This window comes from Artemia franciscana, chromosome 15 (assembly GCF_032884065.1).
Source record: "Artemia franciscana chromosome 15, ASM3288406v1, whole genome shotgun sequence".
Classification (NCBI taxonomy): Eukaryota; Metazoa; Arthropoda; class Branchiopoda; order Anostraca; family Artemiidae; genus Artemia; species Artemia franciscana.
In genome coordinates, this window is record NC_088877.1 from 32,127,345 (window position 1) to 32,135,534 (window position 8,190).

General features: G+C 36.0%; 1 protein-coding gene across 1 annotated transcript in view; it reads right to left on the reverse strand.

Annotated features, from left to right (window-relative positions):
- LOC136036368 (chitooligosaccharidolytic beta-N-acetylglucosaminidase-like) overlaps positions 1 to 8,190 on the reverse strand; it is a 579,146-nt gene that overhangs the window by 168,700 nt on the left and 402,256 nt on the right. The window lies entirely within an intron of this gene.

Below are 8,190 nucleotides of genomic sequence, written 5' to 3' on the forward strand. Positions count from 1 at the left end.
GAGAAGTGGACCAGTAATGTCACAAGTAACAGAGCACACATGCCCTGTTAATTTTAAGTTAGTTTTAGTACGAACTAGGGGTTAGCATATTTCGAGAAGTCATATTCCACTTTTTTTTCGGTGTGTACCACAACAAAGCCCTTGAAAATTTCAATGACTTAGAGGAGCCCCATTTCAAAAAAACTGGTTTAACGTGCCATTATTAGCTCTAAAAACTGATCAGCAGTAAAAAAAATTCTTAGTTCAAAAGTTATCTTGCCGTGGACCAAGCTCTGAACATATCAACTAATAAATTAGCTTAGGAAAACTACTTCTTTAGCAATGAAAAAATACTTCAGTTTAGTAAGCATTAGGAAGGACTATTAACTGGCTAAAGTTGGATAGTAGTATGAATCTGGAATTCGATTCTTTTGATGAGAATATGCGAAATCAGACAAAAGAGAAGTGTGGTAATATGGGAATTGGCCCCAATATATTCAGAACTACTCAAGTCACTATGCGTTATCATTGTTCTGATGATTATAAACCTTTTCTAAATATTAACAAGCCAAGTCGGATACGAATCGCCCCTCAGAGAAATATCTAAGGATTGTCAGAGGCCCATCTGACAAATTATAAACCAAGTTCACCTTTATCCTCAATAGATACCACTCAAAAATATACAATAGAATGCGTTCAGTCTGTAATGGGTGGGTTTTTTCCTGCAGGCTTTTCCCTATTAAATTCCAAACTACTAGTTCTCTCCATGTTGCAGATATTGCAACATAAGAAATTAAATAGTTGATCCTTGCCTAGTATAACTTAATGAAGCATGCATAGTTCATTCTGCAAAACTAAATTTTAAAGTGCTTCACACTACTTAATTCCACCATCAAACAGTTCGTGGTAACGAACTGTGGTAAGAAGCGACCCGGCTCAATAGTAGACGAAACTCTAAAAAACGGAATTTAGATGCTAAGAGATGCATCAAAAGAATCGAATTTTCATGCTGATTTTGAATTTATAAGTTTCATCAAATTTAGTCCTTGTCATGAAAAATTACGAGCCTGAGAAAATTTGCCTTATTTTGGAAAATAGGGGGAAACACCCCTAAAAGTCATAGAATCTTAACAAAAATCCCACCATCGCATTTAGCGTGTAAGAGAACCCTACACAGAAAATTTAAAACTCCTATCTAGAAAAATGTGGAATTTCGTACTTTTTGCCAGAAGACAGATCACGGGTGCGTGTTTATTTGTTCTTTTTTGTTTGTTTTTTTTTCCTCAGGGGTCACCGCATCGACCAAGTGGTCCTAGGATGTCTCAAAAGGGCTCATTATAACGGAAATGAAAAGTTCGAGTGTCCTTTTTAAGTTACCAAAAAAATTGGAGGGCACCTAGGACCCCTCCCACGCTCATTTTTTTCCAAAGTCAACGGACCAAAATTTTGAGATAGCCATTTTGTTCTGCATAGTCGAAAACCATAATAACTATGTCTTTGAGGATGACTTACCCCCCACAGTTCCTGGGGGAGAGGCTGCAAGTTGAAAACTTTGACCAGTCTTTACATACAGTGATGACTATTGGGAAGCGTAAGGACGTTTTCAGGTTTTTTTTTGGTTTGGGGTTGGGGTTGAGGGGAGGGGGCTTTGTGGGAGGATCGTTCCTTGGAGGAATATTTCATGGGGGAAGAGAAATTCAATGAAATTGGCGCAAGATTTTCTATCATTACTATAAAAAAAAAACAATAAAAAAATAAACATGAAAAAGTTTTATTAATTGAAAGTAAGGAGTAGCATTAAAACTTAAAACGAACAGAGACTATTACGCATATGAAGGGTTCTAAAAATACTTTAGCATAAAGAGCGAGGTATTTAGGAGAAGATAAATACCTCGCTCTTTATGCTAAAGTAATTTTAGTAATTTAAATTATTTATTCTACGGCCTTTCTGATTCAGGAGTTATTCTTAAAGAATTGGAACAAAATTTAAGATTCAGTGTAAAGAGCGAGGTATTAGCGAGGGGACAAACCCCCTCATATACATAATAAAAACATAAGAATATAAAAGTTTGTTACGTAAGATAATTCTTAAGTTACGTTTAATTTTTACTAATATAAACGTTCGTTAAAAATTAAAAGTTCTAGTTGCCTTTTTAAGTAACCAAAAAATTGGAGCGCAACTAGGCCTCCTTCCCCACCCCTTATTTCTCAAAATCGTCTGATCAAAACTAAGAGAAAGCCTAAAACTAAAAGCAAAAAACTAAGAGAAATAATTTGAAAATCAAATATTTGTGCAAGGGGGATATTAAATAGATTAAATAAATCATCAAGATATTGGAAAGAAGTTTAATCCTTTGGTAGATAGCAGCACATAAATACTTGTAAGCGTTATGTATTCTCTTGTAAGTAGGACTATTTATCTTTAAAACCAATTGATAGAGGCTTCACTCTTGCTTTTTTCGTGCAAAGGTGTCTATGTGTCAACGTACGAAACCTCTTGAAACAGCCTTCGCTCAATAGTGAGCAGGGATAATGATGTCTGTCGTGGCAGATTGAAGATCCTAAGTAGTTTTTCACCCGAAAAAGGGTGAAGAAGGATACTTCTCCTGTACAGTTTGTGGCAGACACACTAAGAACCTATTTTCAAGGCCATGTTAATGTTTGGATAGATGTCAACTGCATAAAAACGACGCAATATCTTGCTAACGTCAGTTAGAGTCGTTTTTTTTTCTTCGGTACTTTGTGCCAAGAAGACTTTCAAATATAACAATTTATCGGAAATCAAAGGCCCAAAATCGTTGGGATTACAATTCAATAGCTCACTTGCACACTTCGTGAATTCTAAGGTGTGATTTGCACAACGCATTCTATTGTATATTTTTGAGTGGTATCTATTGAGGATAAAGGTGAACTAAGACTCTGTCAAAGTTAAAAATACTGTCGGGATTGGTATCCGTAAGTGAAAGAGCATCCGGTATAAGGATTAAATATTTCTCGCAAATCCAGGCTTATGGAGCCAAGCATGTTGTATATGTTCATACCTTTGCTGGGAAGTCAGCCTGTATTTATCCAAAATATTAATAGAATTGCTAATGACAAGGATTTATATAATATTAGAAGACATCTTCTCAATCTTAAGATTAAAGGAAATGAGGTTTATTTTCAACATTTTTCAAGTCATAAAGGCATCAAATATAATGATATGGCTGATTCTCTAGCAGCAAAGGATTCCATGTTAATTCCTAGTCCTTCCTCTGACCTCAGTCACGAGATATTACCAGGCAAAGATCCAAAATTAATCACAGTAAATTAATTTTATCCCCATTTCATACAAGATTAAATACAATGCTATGTTACCAGCTGAAATCAGGGGCCCTACTTCTAAATAGCTTGTTATTTAATTAGAAGCTATATCATTCCCCTTTATGCCGAGTCTGCTTTTCAGCAGACAAAACAGTCCAGCATATATTATTTGATTGCTAGGCTCAGAGTGAGGAGACTATTGCTCTTAAGCGTTTCTGCTCCTTGGTAAGATACCAAATACTTATACAGCTATCCTAGATTCTAACCTGCCATGGGAATTTGATCGTAAGATATTTAAGGCAGCAATTGATATCTTAAAGAAGAGAAATATTGTTTAATAATGACTAAAGTTTGAAGAAGTCAATTTTTAAAAGGTTTATCTATAGTTTTTGATTGTGCAAAAGAGAGCGGGAATGAGTAGGAAGAGCCGTATTGGTACCGGCCGGCCTAGTGGCCTTAAGCTGCTGGGGACAGGTAGCTCAGGTACTCGCACTTCCCACAATCAACAACAGTGTATTATTGTTCATAATTGCATATTTTCATTGTTTGCAGACTGGAGGAGAATAGCGCTTTTAGTGGCTAGTTTTTCTGGAGAAGAAGTCAAAGAGATGAAAGGACTCGCTGTTAGTCCATATACCTTCCTACAATTTTTGGAACTGGAACTACCTTTTCTGTGACTAGCTAGCTAATTGTTTGCACATGTGCGCTTTTAAATCACTGAAATAAAATGCAACGTTTCCCAAGAACTTGAGACGGAACAAAATAATGTTATGCTCATGCTCAAAATTTAAGAGCAACCTCTAGTGGGTTATTATGTACTGGGTGTATATGAAGATGTGTATCTACGTTATATGTGGTTAGAGAGATCAGCCTTGATTCAAACATCAGTTTTCTTGGTGTTAAAAGAATTTACTCAAATAGACAAAAGAGGAGACTACATTTTTCTACCTTAATCTTAATGATTTTGCATTTGCAGTGACGAGGGATTTTCTGTTAGCCTCGCTAACAAAAATGGAACCTTACCAACATTATGCATTCCAATACAACAATGATTACAACGTGCCAAATAAAAAAAATTAGAAGTTCTTCGAAAATGCCTAAATAAAAAAATTAACTCTATTAATTTGGTGAAGAGTCGTGTGGTAGTGAATGATCTATCGGATCATTTTTCAGTCTTCTATGTGTTCAACTCTAAGAAAATCTGGACCAAGAAGAAACTTACTATAACCTCAGTTGTCATTAAATTTGTTTAGGATAAGCTAACCTTCCTTAGATCTTGGCTAGTAGATGCCATGAAATATTTGTAACAAAAATAGGGATTTTTCCTCCTTTTATGAAAATGCAGAAACTTCTGTTGTCGATGAATGTATAGCATCCTCTTTTGGTTCCACATCTAAGTGATTTATCCTCCTGAATCCATGGATGACCCCCGGCCTTCTTAGAAGTTGAAGAAGGAAAAACGACATTTGGAAGTTGTATATGAGTTAAGAAATGAACACCTGGTTCATGGCCCAGTTGTTCACGGTGAAATGAAAATTCGAGAACCATTTATCTCCCATTTCTTAACTCTTACGTTATATAAGTAATTGCTTCTTCCGTAAGGTTCTATCCTTTAAATTCTAGTAGTAGATCGTATCATAGTTCAAATTGCTTGAAGTCAATTTCCCCGAAGCTAGTTTCAAACAGTTCGTGGTAACGAACTGTAGTAAGGAGCGGCCCAGCTCAATAGTAATCAAAACTCTAAAAAATGGAATTTTGATACCAATAGCTAAATAAAAAAGAATACCATTTTAATGCTGATTCTAAATATATAAGTTTCATCAAGTTTATTCTTACCCATCAAAAGTTACGAGGCTGAGAAAATTTGCGTTATTTTAGAAAATATTGAGAAACGCTCCCTAAAAGCTATAGAATCTTAACGAAAATAACACCATCAGATTCAGGGTATCAGAGAACCCTAATGTAGAAGTTTCAAGCTCCTACCTACAAAAATCTGGAATTTTGTATTTATTGCCAGAAGTGTGTTTATTTTATTTTTTTTCAGGGGTGATCGTATCGACCAGGGGTCCTAGAATGTTGTGAGAGGGCTCATTCTAACAGAAATGAAAAGTTCTAGTACCCTTTTGAAGTGAAAAAAATGGAGGGTGCCTAGGCCCCCTCCCACGCTAATTATTTTCCCAAAGTCAACGGATCAAAATTCTGAGATAGCCATTTTGTTCCGCGTTGTCGAAAAACCATATAACTCTGTATTTGGGGACGACTTACTCCCCACAGTCCCTGTGGGAGGGGCTACAAATTACAAACTTTGACCAGTGCTTATATTTAGTAAAGGTTATTGGGAAGCGTGCAGACGTTTTCAGGGGGATTTTTTGGTTGGCGGAGGAGTTGAGAAGAGGGGATATGTTGGGGGAACTTTCCATGGAGGAATTTTTCTTGGGGAAGAAAATTTCCATGAACTAAGCTCAGGATTTTCTAGCATTATAAAAAAAAAAAAAAAACAATGAAAAAATAGATATGAAAAAGTTTTTTCAACCGGAAGTAAGGAGCAGCATTAAAATTTAAAAAGAACAGAAATTATTACGTATACGAGGTTCTCACCTCATCCTAATACCTCGCTCTTTACGCTAAAGTATTTCTAGAAATTTAAACACTTTATTCTACGGCTTTAGTGATTCAGGGGTCATTCAATTGGGACAAAATTTAAGCTTTAGTGTAAAGAGCGAGGTACTGACGAGGGGGTGAACCCTCTCATGTATGTAATAAAAACATGAGAATACGAAAGTTCGTTACGTCAGCTAATTTATAGGTTGCGTATATCTTTTACTAATAAAAACATTCGTAAAAAATTAAAGTTCTAGTTGCCTTTTTAAGTAACCAAAAAAATCAGTGGGCAACTAGGCTTCCTCCCCCGTTCATTTTTTTTCTCAGGATCATTCGATCAAAACTGAGAAAGCAATTTAGCCAAAAAAATAAATAAATATGCAAATTTCGTTTTAATTATTCCTCTGCGGCGAGCCAAAATCTAAACATGCATTGATTCAAAAACATTCAGAAAATAAATTAAAGAAAAACAAGTTTTTTTAACTGAAAGTAAGGAGCGACATTAAAACTTAAAACGAACAGAAATTAGTTCGTATATGAAAGGGGCTGCTTCCTCATCAACGCCCCGCTCTGTACGCTAAAGTTCGCTCTGTACGCTAAAGTTTTTTACTGTTTTAAAAAGCAAAGTTGAGAGAAAGAGTCAAACTTTAGCGTAAAGAGCGGGGCGTTGATGAGGAAGCAGCCCCTTTCATATACGAAGTAATTTCTTTTCGGTTTAATTTTTAATGTCGCTCCTTACTTTCAGTTAAAAAAACTTGTTTTTGTTTATTTAATTTAAAGATAAGATGAGTAGACTTGTTATAAGACGAAAGCATGTATTTTTTGGGATGGAGGGGCAATGATGGATCCATATCCGGATTCATGGGACATAGGGTATATAATAATCTTTTTAAACATTAATGAGGGGGCTGCTGTCCCCCTCTTTCAATTTCCCTGGAACTAGTTTCTAAAGATAAGATGCAGACTTGTTTTTAGACTAGAAGGCAGGGATGGGTCTCTAGCATTTTTACTGGGGGGACAAGAGGGGTCCACATCCGGATAATCAAGGGGTATTGGGTATATAATCGATTTTTTCTCCATATTATTGGGGACCTACTATCCCCCCTGCAATTTACTTGAAGCTAGTTTCAAAGATGGGATGAGTAGACTTATTATTGGACTAAATCCATGGGCGAACCTTCAGGATTTCTATTGAGGGGGGGGGGGCAAGAGGTGTCCGTATTCAGATAGTCATGAGGCATGGGATATATAATAAATTTTTTCTCCACGGGGAAAATCCCCCCCAACAACACCCCTACTTCAAGGTTCAGTGCAATTAGGTCCTGATTGTATACACTATAAAAAAGTAAAATTGATTCTTCCTTCAATTATTTCTTCCTTGTCAGTTCTTGTAAATATGTCATTCGATAATGCAAGTTTCTCAGTTCTCTTATGGGAGCTGAAATGATTGTTTTATTCAAATGTGTGACCGAGAGTGATCTAACTGATAATTGGTTGACATCTCTACTTTCTGTATTTAGCTACATTTTCTAAAAATGTATCTTATCTCTTTTTTTAGAATCAAAGATTTTTTTCATGATGTTGAATTTGGTTTCCGAGAAAAGCACTCAACACCTCTTGGATGTACTACTCTTTTAAGTTTTCTACATTCAGCTCTTGACTCCAGTTTGACTCTTGTCGCTATATTTCGGGACCTCAAACAGCTTTCGATTCCTTTACCCACCAATATATGCACTTTCAATAATCTCATTACGGTGATAGAGAGAATGCTAGCGGTTAATTTCATTTCTCTTCGTCTGGAATAAATACCGTGTTGGTCCCCGTTCCCACCCACCGTCTCAAGTAGACGGTATCACCCGGAATATATCTATGCCCACAAGTGAATATCTTTATGAGATGAGGACACTCTAGTTGCTTTCATTGACGGGTTTTCTCAATAAATCCCGTGATTCGTAAGTCTGGTTTATAGGTATTTTTCTCGATGATGATATCTCCTTCATGCATCGTATTAGTTTAATTAAAATGAAGTTATCGAGGTTTTTTTGATGTATCGAGAAAGCTGGAGTATATTTTTCCCAGATTGATTATAAAGTGAATGTCAACCCAATTATCTGAATGTTAACTTCATCTTCCCTTCTGATACCACTCTCTAGGATAGATGACACAGAAAACAACATTTTGAAAATAATAGTTATGTGTACAAGTCGTTTCTGGACTTGAAGTTGCTTTATATTTTTCATTGGGGTGTTTGGTTTTTCTTCAATTGTGATCATGTTCCTGTTGCCTTCAGCACTAGTCCATCTCTCG